The 25,051-nt window shown below is 26.2% G+C and overlaps 1 protein-coding gene across 2 annotated transcripts in view; it reads left to right on the top strand.

The window, feature by feature from the left end:
• Window positions 1-25,051, top strand: part of LOC105257049 (two pore potassium channel protein sup-9) — a 79,022-nt gene that overhangs the window by 745 nt on the left and 53,226 nt on the right. The gene's annotated exons all lie outside the window — the stretch shown is intronic.

Raw genomic sequence — 25,051 nt, 5'->3', positions numbered from 1 at the left:
TAATAGAAATATCACATTGACATAAATTATTACACTTGTTGACGATTATCGCTATTTAAATATTAATTATTCAACTCCAATATATAATTTAATTCTAATAATTTCGTCGTTGTGAAAAATTAACATCATTTAATTTTTGATGAATGTTAATGCATTGAATATACTTTGTCTTTAATTTACATAATATTAAAGAGTACAAATTAACAAGTTACATTTTATATATTTAATTTTTTCCCGTTTGTAAAATATATTGAATTATATATAAAATTACGACATAACAATATTTATTATCATACGAATAAATTTGTGATACTTTATAGAGTCATGTATATGTCGTACCTTTTGAATCTTAAATATAACAGGCATAATGTTAAAGGAGAAGCTCTTTTCTTGCTATATGCTAAATAAATAAATGATGAACAGTTCCACTAAAATACAAATGCTTGACTATATTTTTTTTAAGAAAATGTTTAATTTCGTGGATAAAATTTATGACTGAGTCTTGAATACTCAACGAATTTCATCTTTTCTGCCAGGCTTTGACGCAAAAGGCAGCGATAAAAAAAAGAAATGCGCTTTGTTACCACATTATTTATGAGGAAAGAACTTATTTATCTTGACAAGGGATTGGTAGGGCTGAGAAGAGAGGGCCGAGACTCAATAAGCGAGAATACTTTGGTGTAAACGTGGTGTATAGTAAGCGAAGATCGCACGTGACGCCGATCGATATCCCTCTCGAGTCCAATCTTTTTTATGAATCTGAAATCTTGTCTCTGTTATACTCTAAGCACACTGTTTTATCATTATGATATGAAGGAAATTGAGTTTAGAAATATTTATTCGCATCATTTTTTTGTAGCTGATTTTACGCGTGATCAACATTAATGAAAAATCAAAAAATCATAATTTTGTCGTTTTGCATATTAAAAAAATAACGGTATATTTTATTATAAGAATAATATTTTTAGTAATTAATAATTAAAATTTATATCTATTTAATAATATTTATGGCACTCTTTAATAATATAATCACAATAACCTGATCAAGTGAATATAAAAATTAATTAATATAAAATTAATATAAAAAATATGAACAACTGCTCATAAGCCCAACATTTTTCCAACTCGAGATTAGACTCCATTTTTGGCTTAAAATAAAGTTTATGACACGTAGATTATGAATATAAAAATTTCCGGATGGACCAAGTTCTGTTCAATTTTCGTCTTTATAAAAATTTTTACTCTTATAAGAAATGCTTATTTTATCGACCATTTTTTCCGTAACGGTAACTCAGTCCATCTAAAAAGTTGCATATTCGTAATCTACGCGTCATAAACTTTATTTTAAAAATAAAGTCCAATCTCGAGTTGGAAAACTTTTGAGCAATTGTCCATATTTTTTAGAAGAAGAAAATTTTATTAAATTCTATAGCATATTTATTTTTTATTTGTACAAAAGTTTTGTTATTTTTTATTTAAAAAAATAGAAATAATAATCACGTTGAAATCCTTTTTCTTTTAAATTTGATATTGATTTTCTTTGTTTCGACATCTTGATGATAATAAATTTCTTTATATTCGGTCCATTATATATAGTCTTCCATTTTAATCAGTCTATGTAAATATGACATGCAAAATTGAAAGATTTTAAGAATAATATATTACGTAACATTATTTTATTGGCGAAGGCATGCGAAGATTTTTAAGGTTTTAGCGTTCATTTCTTTCTTAAATAAAATTGTGTATTATTTTTTATATTGCAACTTCAAAAAAACAAACACTGAGAATTATGAATACATTAAACATTATTTTATTCATTAGTATCTATTTTATGAATTAATTTATATTTAATGCTAATATAATATACACAATTTTTCAACGTTAATATATGAAAGTTTCTTGAATAGTGAAATAATTTATTTAATCTTTAATAAATAACAAATCAAATGATTGTTAGATACAGATAAAATTTGAATATTTATGAATAAAGTTTTATTTTAGAATTTTATATTTTTTGCTATGTAATTTAAGTTTATCAGAATATAAGAATATAATTTATAAGAATATATTTATAAGAATATAATTTAACATTTGTTCTATATAATAATATCCTCTTTGTGCACATAATAACATTATCCAGCGTAATTTAACTTTGAATTTAAGTGTAGTTAATCTACTCTAGTTTACTCTAGCTTCTCTCTTACATCTATTTATGATACAGCAGGCGTCATGTTTGATAAAATAAATTATATAATATTTTATTTATGGTCAATTTCATTAAATTATTATAATTATTGTTATAAAAAGGATGACATTATTATGAAAATATCACAAAATTAACCAATTTTAAAAATGTCATTAATTATTTGAAAGTTAATTAATTTTAAATTTTTTAATTAGATTGCATTTTAGATGAGAAGTATGTATGATAGTATGAAAAAAACGAAGTTTGAATTTAACTTAATTCATAATATTTATATTTCACGGATTTTTTAATGAAAATTCAAATTAAATTCGATAATTTAAAAAAAATTATTATTATTGTATCGAATACATTTGAAGATCCTAGAATAAAATATTTTAGTTTATTGGCACTATCGTTATTTTTTATCACATGATTTATATAAGTTAGCTGAGATATAGAAGAATGATAGGGATTACAATTCAATTTTTGCTTCGTAGATTAAATTCCGTGCAGTTATTGGATATAACTATTTCTATAGCATACGCGCCGCTCGTAACGCTTTAGAGCTTCTTTATCGTTGTGTGACATTAAATCAAGAAAACAGACATTTGATGCAGCTAATCGTATAGTAGAACGACCACATAATTTTGTTTTATCCCGCCTCACAATTTTATCCTTGAATTTTATGATATTCATCATATCTTTTAGATTGGCCTGAATCACTGATTTTAATCTGCACTATTCCGTTATGAAAGCTAATTGAAAGTAAATTGCGTTTACTGAGATATCACCAGGAGTAAATCATCTGAAATTGAAACTCAAATTTTCATTCGTCATAATAGATACATCTCATTTGCAACGTTACTCGTGTTAATTCCGAATTAACTTGATACTAAGAAAGAAATGGATGCATGCAATTTACATACACTGCACACATATATTTTATTCACTTATCCTGTATCTCTTCAGAATTACATAAATCTTATAATTAAATCTCGAAATTAAATTATAACGGGAAACCAAGCACAAATTACGCGAAAAATTTTGTGCCGCTGTCACCGATTTCTTCACGAGATCTCGTATATGTATAGCTCTCTCGCAATGCACGATTTATAAATTCGCAGCTAAGCTGCACACTGTGCATTCGGGCGCATTCATGCGTGAGGTTCGCCGCGAAAAAGCACAGATGCCGAGTTATGGGCGACCAGACGGCGCCCCGCGTCTGTCCGGCGATGCAATGGAAAATTGCGAATCGTATCGTCAGTACTTTTCCGGGATAGAGCACCGCGAAACATATTCCATTCGCGATCTGGTGTGCAGTTAATTCCGTCGCGTCGGGAGTTGAATGCCGGCTAAACGATACTCGGTCGCATTTGCGGCCGCTCTAAACCGTCTACATACCCTTGCCTGTCGCCCTTTAACCACGTTATCGTCACTCGCTCAGTGCCTTGTCAGCGACGTTGATAACGCGTGTCAAGCATACGTTGTTGCACCAAAACCGGAATCAGGCGCTCGTTCTGCCGGAATTTAAGCTCGCATTACGAAGCTCTCTGTACACGTATATAGCATTCGCGCTTCAATTGCTCCTTTCTGAATTCAACGAATGCTTAATAAAGTATGATGGCCATAAACCCAAATGTAATAAATATATTTTAATAGGTAGACGAATCTCATCTGAGTAAATTAAAAAAATAAATAATTTCCATAAAGAGTTATTAATTTATATCAAATGATGGCATAACATTATTTTAATGTACTAAATACTGTTTTGATATTGAAATATATTCTTCATTATTATTTTTTTTTATTATTTGGTTTTTAATATCTGTAAGTGATGAGATTTGACAAAATTATCATATTCTATGCAATAATAAATTTAAAAAGATTATATTTTTATCAATAATGTAGTCACTTGGTGATTATAAATTTCTCAGATTTTTTCTTCTTTAGATTTTTAAAAACTTTTTATACATAATATTGCTTTTATTATTTGAGTTATTTAAGAATACATAAAATAGAAAAATTGCATTAAAATTAATATTCTTATTATTTTATTATGTTATATATAAATAAAAACAAGATTTAAATTATAAAATTATAGATCCAATTTATGTTAAAAAATAAAATGAACTTTTAATTAAATTTCTAATTGCTTTTTTATATTAAGATTTATAATGAAATGCAATTTTATATTAATTATATTGCAATAATTCACTTTATTCTTATTTCTCTCAAATTAGATTAAATATTGAATTGTACATTTACATAAATTATATAGTAAGTTTTGCGAATCTGATTCACTAGATACCATTACCGATCAATCGTTTTCTTCTATAAACTTATATTGTATAAAATACACTAAAAGACTTTCAAGAAAATCTTTTATAAAACGTAAAATTCTAATATCCTCAGTAAAACTTATTTTTTTTGTTAAATTATAAATGAACAGAAATGGCGAAATTGCTTATTTCTAGAATTTCCTTTGGGAGTTTCCTAAAACTTATTTCGTTAGGGGAAAAATTGGTTGAAAACAACATCGTGAAAGCAATATTTTTTGTTGAGTTATAACTCGAAAATGCATGATGAATAAAAAATACGTCAATGTAAAATATTATTAACTATTAAAAGATGTTATTGTAAAGTTAACAATTTCAATTTTAAATTCATCTAATATAATGTGGAGATACTTCAGCAATATCTTCTTCCGCTGTACCATAGTCGAAAAGGTCGAAAAGATAAAATTAAATTTCTGATACTTTAGATCGACAAACATCTTTTATCGGTTCTTTGATATATAAAACTTCGATATATTTGGGCGTTGTACTGAATTATGAAACGAAATTATCACATTTCTTGATGGACCTTGTCAAATAAACGGATTTATTTCTATTTTTAAGTATCGCCAAAAACAACTCAAATGTATAGTCCTTTAAATATTGTTATTTTATATACGTTTCTGACCCCGTCCTTCACTCATTTCTGTGCAAGCGATTGAGAGAATTTATATATAATCAACATAATCGCGTCAAAAATCATTTTTATTTCTTTACATGTTTTCTTATTATAAGCATTCTTTTTCTCAAGTGTCAATGAAAAATCTATGTTGTATATTTATAATCATTCATCAAACAAAACAAAATATGTTTATATAATTCTTTTTATTATAATAACATAATATTTACATAATAATTACATAATATTTTTTATTATAATAGTTTTTATATAAAACTTGATTAGATGTTGTTTCAATATTTTAATAATTTCTAATAGTTCCCTTTTATAATTGAGTGTAATATCCAAATGTTTATTTTATTTATATTTCTGATATTATTCTAAAACACATATGGAGAAATTTTCTCCTTTTAAACTCAATTATTTATATAGGATTAAAAGATTGCACGGTATATCATCTTCTCTATTTACTTTGGCTATATAAGAAATATAATTGCATATATAACCTAGAGCACCTAATATAGAATAATTAGATTATGGATAAGGAAAAGATAGATTTATTAGCAGTACATATGTGTACAAATATATTACTAATTATTAATGATAGAAACTCTATTGTATGTCATAATATAATAAAGCCATACATAAGCCATGATATAATAAATTTAGTATACCTATACATTAATCCTAATAATAAATTAATCATAATAATAATTAATAATAGTTAGTCATAATAATTAATAATAATTAGAGAGAGAAAGAGAGAGAATCTTTCAATATATATAATTACAGACTCTCTTTATCTTTCTTTTGAATCATTTGTGCACGAATGGACATTAAGTTTATAATACAGCATTTTAAATATATATAATAAATATTATTTAAATATTAATTAAATCAATAACATCGGTTTTATCGTCTTACTTTATATATTATTTCAATATCGCTAATTATGATTTTTGTTTTTATTATCAATCAGGAGAAGACTTATGAACAGAAATTAAGCTTATTTTATAAGCTTATTTTATAAATATGCTTATCAAAATAACTTATACAATTTTATATCGTATATAATTTATTAAGGACTTTAATTTTGATTAAATAATGGACACATAATTGATATAAAAAATGTTTCCCATACACATAAATTTGTGCGTTTCAAGTTGTATATGATAGTCTTAATAAAGACGAATAAATACACAGTACAATACACAATCATTTGATAAATTATTGTAATATAATTCTAGGTTAGGAATCAACACAACTCTGATACAATTGACGAACGTAAAATCTACTCGTCCTTGCGATATTGTGACATTGAATAATGAGTATTTGTGGCTGTTTTGATGTGATATATGAACATGTCACTATAATCACGTTATTATCAAGACAAATACTTTTGGGAAATATATTTCACTAGTTTTTTTTTTAATTTGATTGCAATTTATATGGTTACTGTGCGCACGTATTCACATTATAGATTTTAATTATCTTGATTATGAATATTTGAATAGACGAGAAATATAGATACACTATGTAGATTTAATTATACAATCACGAATAATTTTTATTAATATTTTAATATTAATATTTATATTATTATTACTGTAAATGAATTAAGAAATACATAAATATGTGTATGGAATTTATTCGACTGTTGAACGCGCGGATTATGTTCATTTTATAGCAGGTCGAACATATTATTATTATGCGATGTTACATCGCAAAATTTTATAAATCACGAACGATAACGATGCAGATACTAATATTAATCTGAAACGATTAAAAGTTCGCACTTTGTGAATTAAATCTTTTCAGCTTGAAGCTTTGCATGGTAAATAGGAAAAATAATATGCTGGTAATAAGAATAGTGGGATTTACAAATATAAAAATAACGTGGTATAATCCGATTTTACTTATACTTTTTAAAATGACATTTTCGTGTAAAATAAAAAAAAATGTTTAATAATCTCAATAACTTATATGGCGATAGCAAACATTAGCTTATTATTATTATTACTATTATTATTAATATTATTACATTCGTGAAAAATACTTAATTTTGATATTTTTATAAGACTTGTATAGAAAAGATATATATATATATAATATATTTAAAATATATTTATTTATTTATTTATTTGTATATTTATTTAAATGATAGATTATTTTTCTTCTATCAAAACGTCGACGAATAAGTTGGTTATATCTGTATAATCGCGAACAATTGAGTTGAGTGAAAAATTGACGGTCTTGAAATAGCACGCGAAATAGTCTTTAGTAAATTCGTGCATCAATTTGCCGTATGAACAAAGCCTTTTCTGTGCTTGATGCAATTTTCATGATCATTGTAGATTTATATTCTTAACTGTTCATTTTCTCACTAATATTTACTTTTGTCAGATCCATTTATTGCATACCGGAATAATTTAACATCACATCATCGTTGAGATCAATATAAGATTGAGCAAAAATGAAACTTAATTAATAATCATTATTTTAGATTAACCTTAAACTATGGTATAAATGAGACTGACATTTTAATATACATCTGTTTTTTTTTTCAACACTCAAGTTTTTCTTCATATCATTATTCACGTAATGAAAATTGTTAATAATAATAGAAAATACATTTTCACAGTTAATCATTTTTTATATTATGAGCAAACAAATATTCGTGTGTATGTACTGCATTCACATCGGTTTTAATAATTTATTATATATAATCTGCTATAATTAAAAAAAAATAGTCTTAAAAATACAATATTTAAAAATAAATGGATTAAAAATATACTGCTAAATAAATTTTAAATTTACTAAGCTGCTATATGAAAATTTTTGCTATTCATAAAAACAATCATCACAAGTGAAAATGTCTATCTTATTAATATCAAACAGCTTAGGCCAACTTTCCATATCCAATGATTTTCCGACCACTTGGTTTCTGAGTGCATTTTCTTGTAGTATGCGCTTGACATCATAACTCATCTACAGATCGATGCAAAAGAAATTGTTCTTCTCTATTCATCAGTATGATACATTTTCTCAAAGTAACATTATCTTGTTTTCTAGTATCTGTTTAAAATATATATAATTGAAATAAGTCTGTAAGGCACGTAGACTATAAAAATGGATAATGTGAGTTTAATATCAAAATGAATGATGATAATATCAAAAGAGAGATGAATAATGCTGTTTAAAATCATTTTTAATAAAACTATTTTTACTATTAAAACCATTTTTTAATGTAATTTACAAATTTAGGATATGTAAAGTTTATGCAATTTTATTATTATGTTAATGTTTGATGAATATTTGGAAATCTTGAGACATTTATAAACATGTATTATATATTGTTTTTCATGTCGAAAAATATTTAACTTTTTTCAACGCAAATTTAATTTTATTTTGTAATGAAAAACTTCGAAATTTATGATTGCATAAGTACATCATATCTAATTGTAAATTTTCCTTTCGTTTATCTAATAATTTTATCTTTCCATTTTCTGACTTTTCTTAACTATTTCATATTGAAAGATGAATCGCTATGTTTGAAAGACTTGGTAGCTTGCCAGTAATAGCGGTGATTCGATCTGATAAAAATGGTGAAATGAAATTTAATATAATGCTGGACGGTGAAAGAGTGTGCAAGGAGGGACTGAGTTTACATTAGGTAATGAAATCTATCTTTGATGCGCTTCGATTAAAACTCTGGACCAGCTTTCGCAGCTGTATTGGATTATGACGTCAGAGGCGAAAAATCACACGCAAATTCTGTTTTCTTTTTCTGCAATTCTATTTTGGTATGTTAATTCATAAATTGTTGTAAAATTTAATCAATTGTAATCTAAAACACACAAAGAATATTTGTAATATAGATTATACATCTGTTTATTCATAAAAGATCAAAAAATGAATTTATGACATTTTATAATTTTATCGAACATAAATAATAAAAGGCCAAAAAAATATACTATTCGACCTATATTGCAAGAAAATATTACGTATGCTTTCTTTCTTTTGACGTCATAATCCGCTATGGCTGTAGTGATTCAGAGCTTTAACCTTTTACATTCTTCTTCTTTCTCTTTATCCATTTGTTAGATAAACAAGATAAAGATTTATTTCTCTTTTATTATCATAATCAAAAAAGAAGGAACCTTGATTTTATATTGTAATTTACATAAACTAAAACCTAAAAGAATATTTTATATAAAAATATAGAAATATTTTACACAAAAATATAGAAATATTTTTCTCTATAAAAATAAAGTTATAAATATTTTTAATATATACTAAGAATTTTTCTTTCTATTATATATATCGTCTAAAAATTCGTTCGATGCGGAAAAATATTTGTTTAAAACAATGTAAGATGATAAGTACGTTAAATAAATATTTTTCTAGCTACTTATTAAAGAAGTAATAAATACTCAAATTAGAAATAATTAATATTTATTACAAAATAGCGATTATGATTTTAGATTCGTGTTTAGAAATTAATTTTTACAAAGAAATGTAACATTATGTATGAGTTAATCTAAATTCTGATGATGTCAGTCGACGCAAACTATATATATATATATATATATATATATATATATCTTTTGCAAGAATTTTCGTACAGCAAGCGATTACTATTTGCTATCAAGCTTTACGAGGGGATTTATCTGGGGAACCGCGAGGGTGCGCAACCGGAAATCTTCTCGAAGGATAAGAAATAAATCGATGCCATTATGTGTACATGTGTGCGTCGATGTGGAATCATAATTTTTTCATGGAAGCCAGAAAAATCAATGTGTTAACGGAAGCTGAAAATTACATTCACATAATTTTTTTAAATCGACGTATACTTTATGTATATTATATACGAAAGTTTTCCAATTTATTAAATATCTTTTCAATTGTGAAAAAAATGAATATTTCAAAGTATCGAAATATTAAATATATATATTTATATTTAATACTTATTTGCATTTTATGTCAATTTAATATATATTTACAAAGAAAATTAATTGATAAGAAATATTTTAAATTCCAAATTCTAAAGCTAAACAGATAGAATAAATTTTCTTACAAAATTAATTTTTTTAAATTTATTTCAAGTAGATTATAAATTAACAGAAATTGTATTTAAGATTTAATTATCCGAATATTTAAAATTGAATATTGAATAACAATGATATTTAAATTCTATTAAATTTTTCGTAGAGATAAATTACATTTGAGATGAAGAATTAAGGACTGAAAAAGACATTCAATAGATTTTAAATATTATTTCTAATTCGACACATATTGAATTCTTCGTAATACTTATTGATAAAAATTTATATATGATTAAAGTTTTATATTACTATTATTATATACTATTATTATAACAAAAATTGAAATAACTTGCAATCTCGGATTGATTGGAGAAAATTGATTCTATATTTTATTATATCTTAAAATATAATAAATTTTTCCCATGAAATATTAATCGATGTTTAAAATCGTTTAATAAAAAAACATTTATCAAAATATAAGATTTTTATATAGATATATATATGTATAAAGTTTTATTTGATTTTACGCTTTTATGTACGTTTTGAGTTTTGATCCAGTATAATGATTTTTTTTTAAAGAAATATTTTGTTTGTAAATCGTTGTGTATGTTTGTGTAAATTTATTGGAAAATTACTTTTCTAAAAATGTTATTATACTGTGTAAACATGTTTTTTAAAGTAAAACACGTTTTTAAGTGCTAATTTTCTTCTATCTTCTAATTGGATTACCTGGATTACTTGTGTTTATCGCGATGAAATGAATAATGTATATTCACGAACTTGCAAGGAAGAACAAATGGAAGAACAAATCATGACATTATATGATAGTTCGATATACAAAATTACTTATTTTGATGTGATCTCTACCAAAATGATCAATTCATGCAAAACGGATGGAAGAATACAATGAATTCGTAGGATGCGTGGTTGGCAATATGATAATCCTTGACAAATTGCGAGCCATTATCATTGAGAGAAGGCAATTCTCTTCCTTCCAACATCTTCTTTTCCATTTATATTTTTCCTTGTCTCCTGCTGTGACTCAACTTGACTAAACTAACCGTCATCATTTAGTGGAACAAATGGCGAGTCGACGAAACGTCATAATTGCTTCTAGGGAATAAGTTTAGCTTTTGGAGATCCGTATGACACGCCGTGATTGTTCGAGCAAATGGGACTATAATTGCCGTGTGCAATTCATTAATCATATCCTAAAATAGTAGAGATAGAAGAACATTGACTTTTTTACTCCATCAATAATATTGATTTGCACCCGGTAATATAAATTACGCTTATATTTGCATGAATATATGAATTTAATGTGACGCGCATGCGCCCTGCAAGCGTGCCGTCATTATTTGCATTCGGATGGAAATATCGACATCCAATTAACATTACTTTGCAATGTTACTGTTACCGTATTATTAATAGACTTCTAAGGCGAGCAGAATGATCTTTAATTTTGTAGATTGAATTTTCGTAGATCTTAATTTTCTAAATATGATGATTTCTGTTTCAAGATGTTTATTGTTGACTGATTGCAAAAAATTGCGAGACTCGAGATTAAGCCGAAGAAGCTAAAATACGCCCCAAAGATATTCGCCATAAGCGGCCGATGATTTACATAATGTATACGGGATGCAAATTTAACTGCAGCAATGGCGCTTTCGCCCTTTGCTCGAAGTCGGAATTCAGCCGAGCGTCGACAAGCATACCTTTGGGGGGAGTCGACAAAATTTTCCGCGGAAATTTCCAAACGACAGAGCGATCCGATTCACGATATCCTTAAGCATCTGCCTTAACTGTCACAATTCGATAAAGATCTTATTTTTCGATGTACGATATCGGACAATTACAATTTTTTATGTTTAAAATATGGTACAAATGTCAGTTATATATCTATCATTCGAGTAGTATAAAATACTGGTATAATAATAGTATTGGATATTGCTATTAACAGATACACTACTACGTATTAGTTGATAATACTATAATAAATAAACTGCTAATCAATATTCCACGAGTTACCAAGCACAATTTAACTTAAGCAATAAAGCTCTAAGCAACATTTATAAGCTCCCTTTTTCTTTAAATAGTAAAATAAAGAATAAATTTTTTAAAACTTTTTACATAATTTTAAATTCTTATTTTTAGTTTAATTATTATATATTATATATATGAATTAATTTTTATTACAAAATTATATCTATACAAATTATGTATATGTGTACACACAAATTACGTATGTGGATAAAATTAATTACTTTCTACTAGAGAATATACGATTATATATTATTAACATAAAAATTAAATGGAACTGGAATCTTTTTTATTATTGTTTGTCTAATTGAATGACTTATTTCGTAAAATAATAGATATGCGTACCTTCCCAAATTTGAATCTTTAAAAATTTATTAATAAAATTTATTAAATGCTCTTCTCAATGCAATTTTTAAAATTATTAAGATATGTCCAAAATTATGTAACTTTTTTAATCATAAAGGAAAACAATAAAAATAAATATTGATGAAATATTGATTATAACTTAAAGATAAATATTAAAATAGATAATTAAATCAATCTTGTTTATAATGCCGTTTCTTTTAAATCCTTTATTCGTAACAAATCACTTTTATGACGCCGTAAACATGTAAACAAATCTAAGCACGGCGTAATTTATTTTAACCATTCTATTTTTCCGCGTTATTTTCTAATTGAATTTAAAAAACAATTTTATTACTCGATTATGCTTTATTTGTTATCTTTTTTCCGTTCTTTTTAAAAAGTAATAAAATTTTATACATCATATAATTCTTGCAATAAAACATTTGCAAATTGATCATAATCGTTATTTCAAGGAATTGAGTATCCATCAGCACTTAATAAATATATACCTAATTTATCAGCACTCACTTCTCTTGTGGCTTTATGCTTTTCGTCGAAAACAGTTGAAAACAGCACAACTTTGTTAGCTAAAGAATTATGATCCTGAGAAATTAAAGATCTGTGATATGCTTATCTTGCAATATGCTCTAATATTTGCTCTACACTCTTGCTTTTAATTACTTGTATGCAAAAATCTTCAAAAATAGCGTAAATATGAATTTTTTTATTAATAATTGGATTTTTTAATTACATTTTCAATCACACTTTAGTTTACATTTTTAATTTCTAGTTTACATTTTCAATTAACCTTGTATATAGACTTAATCCCCTCACATCTCTTTAGCCTTTAAATCCCTAATGTTATATTGATGTTATCTTTTTCCTATCGCTATCTAAGACGTCATAATCTTTACTCGATTCGGTGTACATGTAAACGCGTACGTCTTTAGCAGCCTGCTCTTGCTGCACAAGGTGGGTAACGATCAACATGTAACTGTGATTCGCGCGTGCGCGTTGTCCGTGACGTCATCAACGTACCACCGCGGCTGCGAAGGGTAGTTTTGGGATATCGTTTCTCGATATCTGCATATCCGCGTGCGTCAACGTGTAGCATGATACGCGTTGACACGCACGAGCATGATGTCGAATGTCTTGTTTTTTCTCCTGTCTTTGCTAGCGCGAAATGTTTTTTTCCTCTATATATCTGACTGCTGTTCACACGATACGGGAGCGACGGCGAACTCTTTTCAAAGCTGCCTCGATATTTGAGGGATGATTTTTTTTTTTTTTAATATCCTATATTCCTTGTAAGAGATATTTTTTACGAAGATGATCATGTTATGCAGAAATTGACGGTTTAATTTTGCAAATGTTTGTTTGAATCAAATGTTGATTCGATTTTGCACTTTATTTTCGTTTCATTAACAAATAGAAAATGTATGCTAATGTGCAACGTCAATTTAGAAATAAACTTACAGCTACTTTATATTAAATTTTATATTAAAAAATGGAAATAATTGAATAAATTAGACAATTAGGTTTAGCTTTTAATATTTTTATAGAGATGGAATTTTAATTTGTAAATAGGAACAAAATGATATATAGCAGATTTATAGTTAAATGTCAGATTGAAAATTCTTTGAGAAAAATTGCTAAGCGATTTTTATAAAATATTAAATTATTTTTTTGCACATGTTAAAAATATATGGAGATCATATGATATAAAATATAATCATAATAAAAAGGAAATATGTCAAATATAATGTAATATAATATATAATTATAATAAAAAGGGAGCCAAAATATATTTTTTTAAATAAGTTAATATACGAACAAGTAATATTAGTACATGTTGTATTAGAATAACAAATATTTTATTTGAGATAGAAAGAGGAAAAAGTACATATGTAGAGGATTCATATGTGATGAATCTCTTTCGTTATATAGTATTTTATTGTGAAACATATACAAAAGTAATTAATTTCGTCTGATATTTGACTCAGTTTATGATTACTGATATTTTAATCTGTTACCTTAGATATTTTTATGACCGTTAACTATTGCAATAAGGATGGCGCTCATTAACCGCAGGTGTTCGCGCCCGATAACCTAACCGTTTTAATTTATGAAGCGTACGAAAGGAAAACTCAGCAGTATACAATGTTTGTTATACCGATATAGATTTGAATTGAGATAATTAAACGCATATATAAAAAGTATGTACGTAATATTATAAATTAGTAATTAAGATAACACTACAATGAATTAAGTTTCAGCATTTAATAATAAAATCTTATGTTTTAAAGTAGAGTTGACTTTCACTGCACTTTTCATTAATGTGAAATCATGATTTAATTTTATAGTTTTAGTTTAATTTTATAGATTTAATTTTTTAGTTTTATAAAGCTAAATTTTTTAGTTTTATAAAATTCATATAATTACTGAAATATTTAATGTTACATTCTCAAAGAGTAAAAATAGTTTTCGTTAAGAGTTTCTTACACAAAGTACGTCAAAAATATATGTATATTTTATGTATAAATGATGTGAATTTATTCTTTCGTTTTATAAAAATCGTAAATCTTGCTGCGGGAAGGATGATCGTTGAACTATAAGAAAAATCTCCGAGAATCGTTTCTGTTAACCGGCTAGCAATTATTATCACAAACGCGATAGGAAACGAAGGAGTTTCCTGATTTCAAATCGCGATGATAGGCGCTCACCAAGTAAAACGGTAATTGAGATTATCGAGCTTGCCTTCAGTGACCAATAAGAAAAAGAAAAAATCAATAGATTGAGAGAAATTTTCTCTTTTTTTCTATCACGAGCATGAAATTGTATATATTTTATTTATATAAATTATTGTGATAAAATTAATAATATTAATATATGTTTTTAATTATTTTGTTAATTAACTTTTATAATTTTTTATTAAGATAATATTTTTAATACTTCAAAAATATTTGATGATTCTAAATTCTATGTTAGTATTAGATATTTTAGAACTAGATTAAATTCTTTTAATAAAAATAATTTTTTTTCTTTTTTCGATTTTAGTATTTCGTTTCAGCCAGTTAAAATTTTTTATCTATGAATGGAATTTTTTCTGATCTTCAAGCTATTAACATTTTAATTTAAGATATATGTATATTATTATTAATTTTTTACTTTATATTTATCGTTTTTTTCATATTCTATACTAAATTCTTTTTTCAACTATGATATATAACTATCAATAAAAATAGACAAACTAATGCGTCGCGACACATAATAAGCTTAAAATAAAATATAAAGTCAAATTCATATTTTGCCTTATACTAAAATCTAATATATATATATCTAAAAAATTATGATTATAATATTCTACAGATCATGTTATATATTATGGATTTATAATTATGTAAACAGTTATAATTTCTGGAGATAGAAATCTTTTCTCATAAAAAACTCTATGAGTTAATAAATTTTATTGTTAGTAGTTTACGTTAGACATGAAATTCGCGGAATACGATGAAGTTCCGACAACAATGTCGTTTTCGACGGTAACTTCTGCCAAAGACCGCGTGTTAAGTTGACTAAACAAAGGCGGATAAAAGGCAGATGTATCTCAGAGAAGTTGGACCTGGTCGATAAACTTGTGCTAAATACGCCGACGACGCGGATTATACCCTAACAATTAGGAAGTTCCTACGACACAAATGGAACTCTTGTTCGCATTTAATGTCGAGGTGAGGTGGATCGCGAGAGGTCAACGAGTTTGCCTCTTGAAGCATCGAGAAACACTGTTAGTAAAGTTACGCAAACGAGAATATAAGATATAATGTTTGAATTAAGTTTCGTATGACAACTCATTTCGCTATAAATTCTCGACGCGAGGTTACTATTCCGAAAGTTTGAAAGAATGTGAATGGCGTCGAATCGTACAAAATTTCATTCTATGTTTAATTATATCTTGCGATTCAATTTAATCTAAAATATAATTTTTAAGATTTTTTCTGTAATTCGGAGGGATAATTTCGTTCATTTTTTAATTCTAAAAAATTTTCTAAAGGTTTTGTTATTTTTGTTATTTTTTTAAATATTGCCTAAATATATGGTTCTCTCTAACATTATTATTGTGCACACTTACTGTTGGAAACATGATAAAAATTTTGATTATTTATATTTTTTATTTTCTCTTGTTTTACCAAAATTTTCCCTCTCTCTTTTTGCTATTAAAAAATAAATATAAATCTATTTTTATTTCACATTATTACTCTTTATGCTAAATATTCGTTTTTATATTTTCTGTGGTATAATGTTTTCATAATATTTCCATAAATTATAATATCTCCATAAATTATTTTTTGATGTCAATATTTTGTATGATTCTCCTTGCTTTTATAAACACTGATATTTTTATACTGATCATCTTTTAATAACTTTTGTGTATTATTTTTTAATATTATATCTATGCTTAACAAATTTTTTATCTTATCATCTTTCATATAATTTTACGTGTAATATAATTACATAATGTAGAACGTTCTAGATTATTCATTGTTATAATTGTAATATGGAAGGATATTTCTGAATTTATTTCTTCTTTTTACCTGATTGAGATTAATATTGAGATTAATATGGAGATTACTTCAAGATTAAATATTTCGCTTTGAAGAAAAACTTGCATTTCTATTTGTGATAGTAGTGCTTTTCTGTGTTTTCGATGTTAATATTTTTCTTATTTTCCTACTACTTTGCATAAGATCAACCATGATGCGTTTTGTCGTTTGCAATCTATACGGATAGACTTCAATAGAAACCTCTGCTTTTCATTCGTTCTTGTATCTTGTATCTCCAATGCTTTTTCCATGCGTTTTGTACTCTTTGTATTATCTAGTATTTTATGATAATATTTTATTATAAGAAAATAAAGTGCATAAGGTGTGCTTGATAAATGCAATGGATATATTAATATTAGTCATTATCATTTTTTTAAATTATTTATAATTAAAATATGATAATTATATTATAATAACTGTAATAATATATTTACTATTTAGTGTTGCGATTTAACAAATATATAAGTGATTCTAGAATTTTTAAATTTTACTTTTAATAATAAATTCTATGATTAATATAATATCACATGTAGATTAAAATGTCAGCAAAGTCTTGCAATTTATCAATTACAGATGTTTCAAAATAAATTTTTCTTACATATATAGGTTTTTTTTATAATTAATAAAATCTCTTTTCTTTAATTCTTTAACTATTCCACTAATCTTAGTTTAGTTTCAGAACTTCTAGTGCTTTTACTCGAAATTTAATTTTATTTAATACTGTAAAACTGTAGTAAATTTTCCTCGGAATTTTTTTTAAGATATTAATTTTAAATTTTTCTATAAGAGATATTATTAAAATTAAAAGTTATGAAACATTTTGCCGTGCGCAAGTTTTTGTAAAATTAGATTTAATCTTTTTATAAAAGACCAAATTTTTGTAGACTGACATTTTATAAAAACTTTAAAAAATAAAATCATTATGACATATATGCAACATTAAAATAATCTAATTCTTAATCAATTCTTAATCATGCAGTTTTTATCAATCTTTAATTATAATGTAATTAATTATATGCTTATTAAGAAGAAAAGGAACTTTTATTTTTTTTGTTTAAATATATAACTATTTATTTTTAAGATTATTTTAAGAGTTGTTTTCTTCTTTTTTGAAGTCATATATTGATATGTAATTTTTGTTCAGATAGTACGTAAAATGTTACAAGCTGTTTTCTCGAATAATATTAGAAGAGAGAAAATTCTTTTAGTACTTTAGGGTTTATTGGGATCTTTTAGAGGACAAATAAGTTACCGTTAACTGATTCTCTAGAGAGGCAAAGTAACAAACTCCCTTCTTCTTTCCAATGGAACGATTCTTTTAGAGTCGTACAAGTGTAGGAGAGAAAAAAAGGGAAAAGACAAGTGAAAATATTTCATTTTATGTACAATTAATATATATATATATATATATATTAAATCTTTATTTTTATTTTATTTGTCAATTAATTTACTTTTAACTTATTTTTTGTTAATTTAAATTGTCAATTTAATGTGTTAAAAATTGATTTTTATTTTTATTATTCGACATATTATTAAGTGTTAAATAAAAAATTACTGGAAATTAAATATTTATGAAATATTTTATATTTTAGTAAAAATTCATATGTATATATATATATATATATATATATATATATGAATTTATATATATATATAACATACATACGTATAATATTTCTTAGAATACTGCTTTGTTGAAAAAAATATCTGCTTTGTTGAAAAAAGCATTTGTTTTATAAAAGATTTTAATAACTTTTTCAAGCAAAAAGAATTTACAAGCAAAAGAATTTTGTCATTATCTCTAATAATTTCCAAATAAAGCCTGATAATTTACATAGATCTATATATACTTCATTCTTGTTAACTGCTATGAATGGTATTCTGCAATGTTCCACATGTAACGATATCGTTCATATTAATATTTCTTTCGCGTGCTGGAATAAAAATTTTGAGATGAATTACTTTTTATGCGATGCTTAATTTAAAATCAATTTTATGCAAAGATCGCTAATCCTGCACTCTTATTAATCTTTTTGTTGTTGTCAAGCAGACGTTTTATTTGACAACTTGGCCGGGAATATCCTTTGTCTATCTATCAGTGAGCAGGGAGTGGACGAATGTCAACAGGCCTCGCCCGGTGGTGCAAACACTGTTCAAGGCTTTGCCTTGCTCCAGCTTCTGAGCCTCTAACCGCGAGTTTGTTTGATTAGAGACCCGTTAACGCTTCTACCTGACGCGAGCATTGCTCCGCTAATGTTAAAGTTCGAAGGTTAAGCAACAACCTCTCGCACTGCCGAGGAAAGGGCTAGCGGCTATTGCTTATTTCTACCTGCCACATGAACAGAGTCTTGATTTATTAATATCGTATGCATTAGTTACATGCGATAAGATAGGTCATGTCACTTTATTTAAGATTTAATTTTACATTGGAAACTTTGGCATTTAATAGTTTAGTGCTGAAGTAGACATCTCTTGTATCTCTCTTGTATCTCTCTTGTATATTTTTGTTTATATTGAATTGTTGCCGAAAATTGATTTGACTCGGTTTTCATCATTTCGGTTGAAGATTCTATATTTACATTCGCTATCGATTTCGTAATTCTCAGCTAAATTTGTAATAATCGACCGTTGCAACATCGATTATTTATTTTTTGTCTAGGAAACGATAAACGAGCAGCTGTATTAAATCCACTTAGTTCGCAATTGGACGTAAATCAATTGCATTAGAGATGAGCTGTTTATTGATTCCCGTTGGGAGATCTGTCTTTCACTAGATCTTACGCCTCCCTCGCCGAAACTTCTTGTTAATCTACCACGAGATAGTCGTCGCCTCCGTAAACTCGTAAACCCGACGATGCTTGATCACCGTGTCGCTATCCTTACAAAGTACTCTTCAGAGCATTCAACTTTTCACAACGATATTGGCAACTTCAGGTGTCGGTTGCCACTCGACCTATCGAACCGATCTTTTTTCCTTTTTTTCTCTCCCCTCTCCCTTCTCTTTTTGCCTTTCTGCTCTGCTGTGAATAGTTCACCGTGAAATAAAGTTGGTCATCAAGCATGAGTGTTGATTATCGAGCATTATTATCTCGAGTGTTTGCATTATTTTGTTAACAACGTGTAATGCGAAGAGAAATTAGAAGATAAGCATCGATTTTAATCTTGATTTTAATTTTGATGTTTTTACACATATACGTATTATTTGATTTACTGAATTGATTAATCTGGAACTTTTGATTCAAATCGAAAAAATTAGTTACCAAATGATGCGTTGAATTACATGAAATTAATGCGAAGCGAATTGATACGATTTTTTTGATTTTTATTTTTTTATTTATTGATTTTGATTGACAAATCGAAAAATTAGTACAAATATCGAGAACATAAATCAATGAACGAATGTCGAATTATTATAGTTTTGATACGATGACTTTTTTGAAATGGCCGGAAATTGAAAAAGAACACATCACAATTTAGAGAATGTATGCGAAAAATAGTGTATATACAATTCAGTTATAGCGTTATTTGTTCATTCAAATGTTAAAAAGAAAAGTATATTCGTTTTGAATATCATATCTCGACCACGAGAAAAAATTTATGAGTCTATACTATAGGTTATATGCATAACTGATAGACATATATTTCTTTTTTATTCAATTTATTTATTATTCTACGGCCTGTCGAAATGTGATAAAGATTTATCGGTGATTCGCCTAGATTATTTTATCCCTCCCTCCCTGTTTTATGCCTATTTTTTTCCTAATAATAAATCTCTTTGTTGATGATTTTTGTCATGGGAACACAATATCGTGCAAAAGGTTTATTTTTTTTATTTTTTTATTTATCGCAAATATATTTTTAAAAGTTTAATTAATTAATTAAAGTGAAATCGAAATATGAGAAATCAAAAGACCTTATATATTTATATGAAAAAAGTGGTTTCGGTTAAATTGACTGAAATTGAAATATGTTGTAGTTTAGATGGTGTTGATTAAAAGTTTCCTCGGGAAAAAGTCCGAAAATCAAAAGTACAAAAAATTTGAAACGGGTGGTATTGAAAATAGAAATAAAATAATTCTGTATTGAAATACGTGTACTAATAAAATTAATTAATATAATAACACCGAAAACAAGTCAAAAAAATTACAATGTTCTTTATAAAGATTAAGATATTCTAATAAATAATATACAATGTACCGAAAGTGATATATATTATTCATAACGTTCAGAAATAATGTTGCACAAAATTGCATTTGAAACCAAACGAGTCGTACCAACACAAGTTAGCGGTAAACTTAGTTAACTACATTTCTCTCGTCACTCTCTCCATTAATCTCGACAGAGATAACGTGTCGCTAATCCAGAATTAGTTAATCCAGATATCAGTGTAATTCAGTTATATAGATGCTCTCAGGTTTATACATGATACGTGATTTTAACGAAAATGGAATAATCTTCGCTTAGTTGTCAATTTTAATACTTTTTTCACAAATGTTTATTAATCTTTTAAAACTATAAAATTTAATAATTTAAAATAATTGAATAATTTTCTTTAATCAATGAAATAAAACAGGTTAATCATTTATTCAAAATTAAAACTATAAGGATGTACGAAGTATTATAACTGTAATACTTTTTCGTTATTCCATTCACCTATAAATTATTTGATTGACTTAAAATTGATTAAATTAGAATTTGTGAAATTTGAGAATTAAATTGACTTTAAATTAAGCTGACTTTTATGTAACAATTTTATTGAACAGTATTTTTTCTAATATTTTTTAAACATATATTTATTCTTAAATATATTTCTTGCGAATTAAATTTTTAAGTTTATTTTTACGAGAGAGTTTTTTGCAAATGATTTTAATCGATATATTTTTATATGTTTAATCGATAAATTTTTATATGTTGAATACAAATATGTTGGTAGTCACACTTTACGTATTGATTGATTATTCTATCTCTTATTTTATTCAATGGAATTTGGCATGAACAAGATTTGGTTTGTTCTTTGTGCGCGGATGATCTGCTGGGAATACGAGAAACCAAACATATGTCTGTAACACGTTTATAACATGTCTCAGATATGAAGTTACATGAATAGAATATATATATATATATATATATATATATATATATATATATATATTCAAGGAGCGAGTATAAATCGACGATATATTGCAGTTCCATCGTTTACTCTATATCGACCAAATCTTCGACATGGCGCGTCTTTCTCAAGGAATATCAGTAGACATATTGACAAATTACATCGATAAACCATTTAAAGTCAAAAATAGACATACTGCCTTTTCAACATATGTTTCGCAAAAGTTTTAATTTATTTTTTGGAAGTTGAAATTAACTGAATTTTTAATAAATTTAGTATTAAATTTTAAATTTAGTTAATTAAAGATAAGCAAATTAATTGAAATTAATTGAAATGAATATATAATTAATTTATAGTTGATCATTTTATTTTATTTTGGAAATTTTATTTTAGAGTTGAAAACATTATTTATATATATATATGAATCTTTCGTTAATTCTTCTCGTTAAATTTCTTTATATTTTCTATAAATTATTATATGATAAGAAACTGAGAAAAGCGCTTAACGATCAGAACATAATAAATTGCAGCTGTTTACGGGTTGCCATGATAAATAGCACTCACTCAGAAAAAACAAGTGTTCTAAATTGAGGAACAGCAATTAAAGCAAGGAAGCCTGGACTATATATTTGCTATTGTTAATTTGCCGTTATTTTATTTTTTTGTGTTTCACATAATAATAATCTCTCTCTTAAAAGATTATTCTTCTATTTTTCGCCGTTGTACATGACGAGATGTGCTTCTCTAATCTCTTCTGATCGTGCTCTCAAGAATTGATAAATGCAATTGATTAGATCGAAAGCGAATTTGTATTTCCGTGTTAAATTTTTAATGTTTTATAAAATGGTAAACTATCAAGCACAAGAGACAGATATGTAAATGAAGGAAAAATAAACTCGATTAAAATTTTACACAGTTCCTCTTTATTCGAGCGTTTCGTGGGCTAAAACTGTAATAGCAGCGAATAATCTTTCTTATATGTTTATCTTTGATATTTTGAACGTTGAATATATTTATTTTCTATTCTATTTTTGTAGGTCACCTGCATGTTCATATGCATAAAAGAGGGATGATTTATAAAAGATAGATTCGGGGGTGTGGTCATTCGCCAACAAAACCACACCCCTATCTATGTTATGGCAAGGTTGTCTGGCAGATAAATAATTAGGCACGTGGTTAACATCGATCCGGAAAATTGAATTCTTCACGTGTTCATATAATGTGAGCTTCTCACATATATCTACTTTGAATTAAATCTTTACATTATTGCGTGGACTATACAAGTAGCTTTATTTCCTCATTACAATGAGAGATTTAAATATAGAAAAAAATACATATGCATATTGACATACGTATTCCTATTAAATTTAATGTAAACTATAAATGGAAAAAAGAGACTATGATATCAAGGATATTTTTTTCCCATAAGATACTTAAATATTATACTGTTTATATTGTATGATTGAAACAGCAAACGGTGGACAATCTGTTTTGAAAATATCCCGACATTTCGTAAAGCAAATAGAAAGTCGAATATAGGTTGCATTCGTGCATTTTAATTTTTTGTATTGTATTAATTAATTAATCTAGATGAAACAGATAATAGGCAGAAGTTTGTCAAATTTCAATAAGATATTAATATTAATATTTTATTCTACATAACAAAAACAAACACATATACACATCTGTTATTCTTACAATATTTTTATATTATTTAAAGAATTACTTCAATCTAATATCTTATATGTAAAATCAATTGATCAAACATCTGACATTTGAATTAATGCTATATTATATTATAATGAGATATGTGTGTGTATAATTGAATTTATCTCACAGGGAGATAGATCGTCATTCAGATTTGACAGATTAGGATAGTAAAAGGATGGCAAAGGGATGTAATAAAGTGGTGGAGGAGTACAGCGAGATGTAAAGGCCGAACAGCACTCGAGTGGATGCTGGGCTCTTCCTCGGTGGGCCGATATCGACCCGGTTACAACCGGCCGATGCTAAAGAAAAACTAAGGTCGCGGTTACGACCGTCCGCAAACAAACGTGACGCTACGCTCGTAAATCTCGCACGACTCGTAATTTTTATTCGTCCGCCAGAAAAGTATTTTATGAGTGATTTAAAAATAAAACAGAATTTTTTGCAACATTTTTCTCGGGATAGTTTGTCTTCATTGATATATTTTTTAATTGTATAGTTTTACGTATTATTTTAAACAGGAAAAGTTTTGTTATTAAACTGATATTTTTATCGCGAAATATCATAACAAGTGTAAGTCACGTGAAATATCTTTTTAATCGGATTCCAAAGTTTTAATGAAAAATGCAACAAGCTTAAAAAGCAATTATTTTTAATGCTGATATATCACTTAGTTACAGAGTTATTTAATTTTGAGAATTATATAATTATGACTAATTAAACCTCAAAAGTACGATTAAATAACAGGTTTGTTTTTCAGTTAATTTTATAATCAGATATTTTTTACTTTATAATATAACATTAATATAAGCTGTAATCCTATGTTAAGATATTGCAATATAAAACATTAGAAATACTTGTGACAATAACTATGCGCCAAGTGTTTATTAATGAAAAATATATTTTGCAAATTTATTATATAATCTATATATATATATATATATATATATATATATATATATAATAGAAATATCCCCTCGAGAATTGTAAAAAGTAATTAAATTCTTCAATATTATCTACAATTTAAAAAAAATATATATTTATTACTATTATATAAATACTGCTC

Source organism: Camponotus floridanus, unplaced genomic scaffold (assembly GCF_003227725.1).
Source record: "Camponotus floridanus strain SB8 unplaced genomic scaffold, Cflo_v7.5 scaffold26, whole genome shotgun sequence".
NCBI classification, from domain to species: Eukaryota; Metazoa; Arthropoda; class Insecta; order Hymenoptera; family Formicidae; genus Camponotus; species Camponotus floridanus.
Note: the sequence above shows the minus strand (reverse complement) of the source record. Positions and strands in the feature narration are given on the sequence as shown.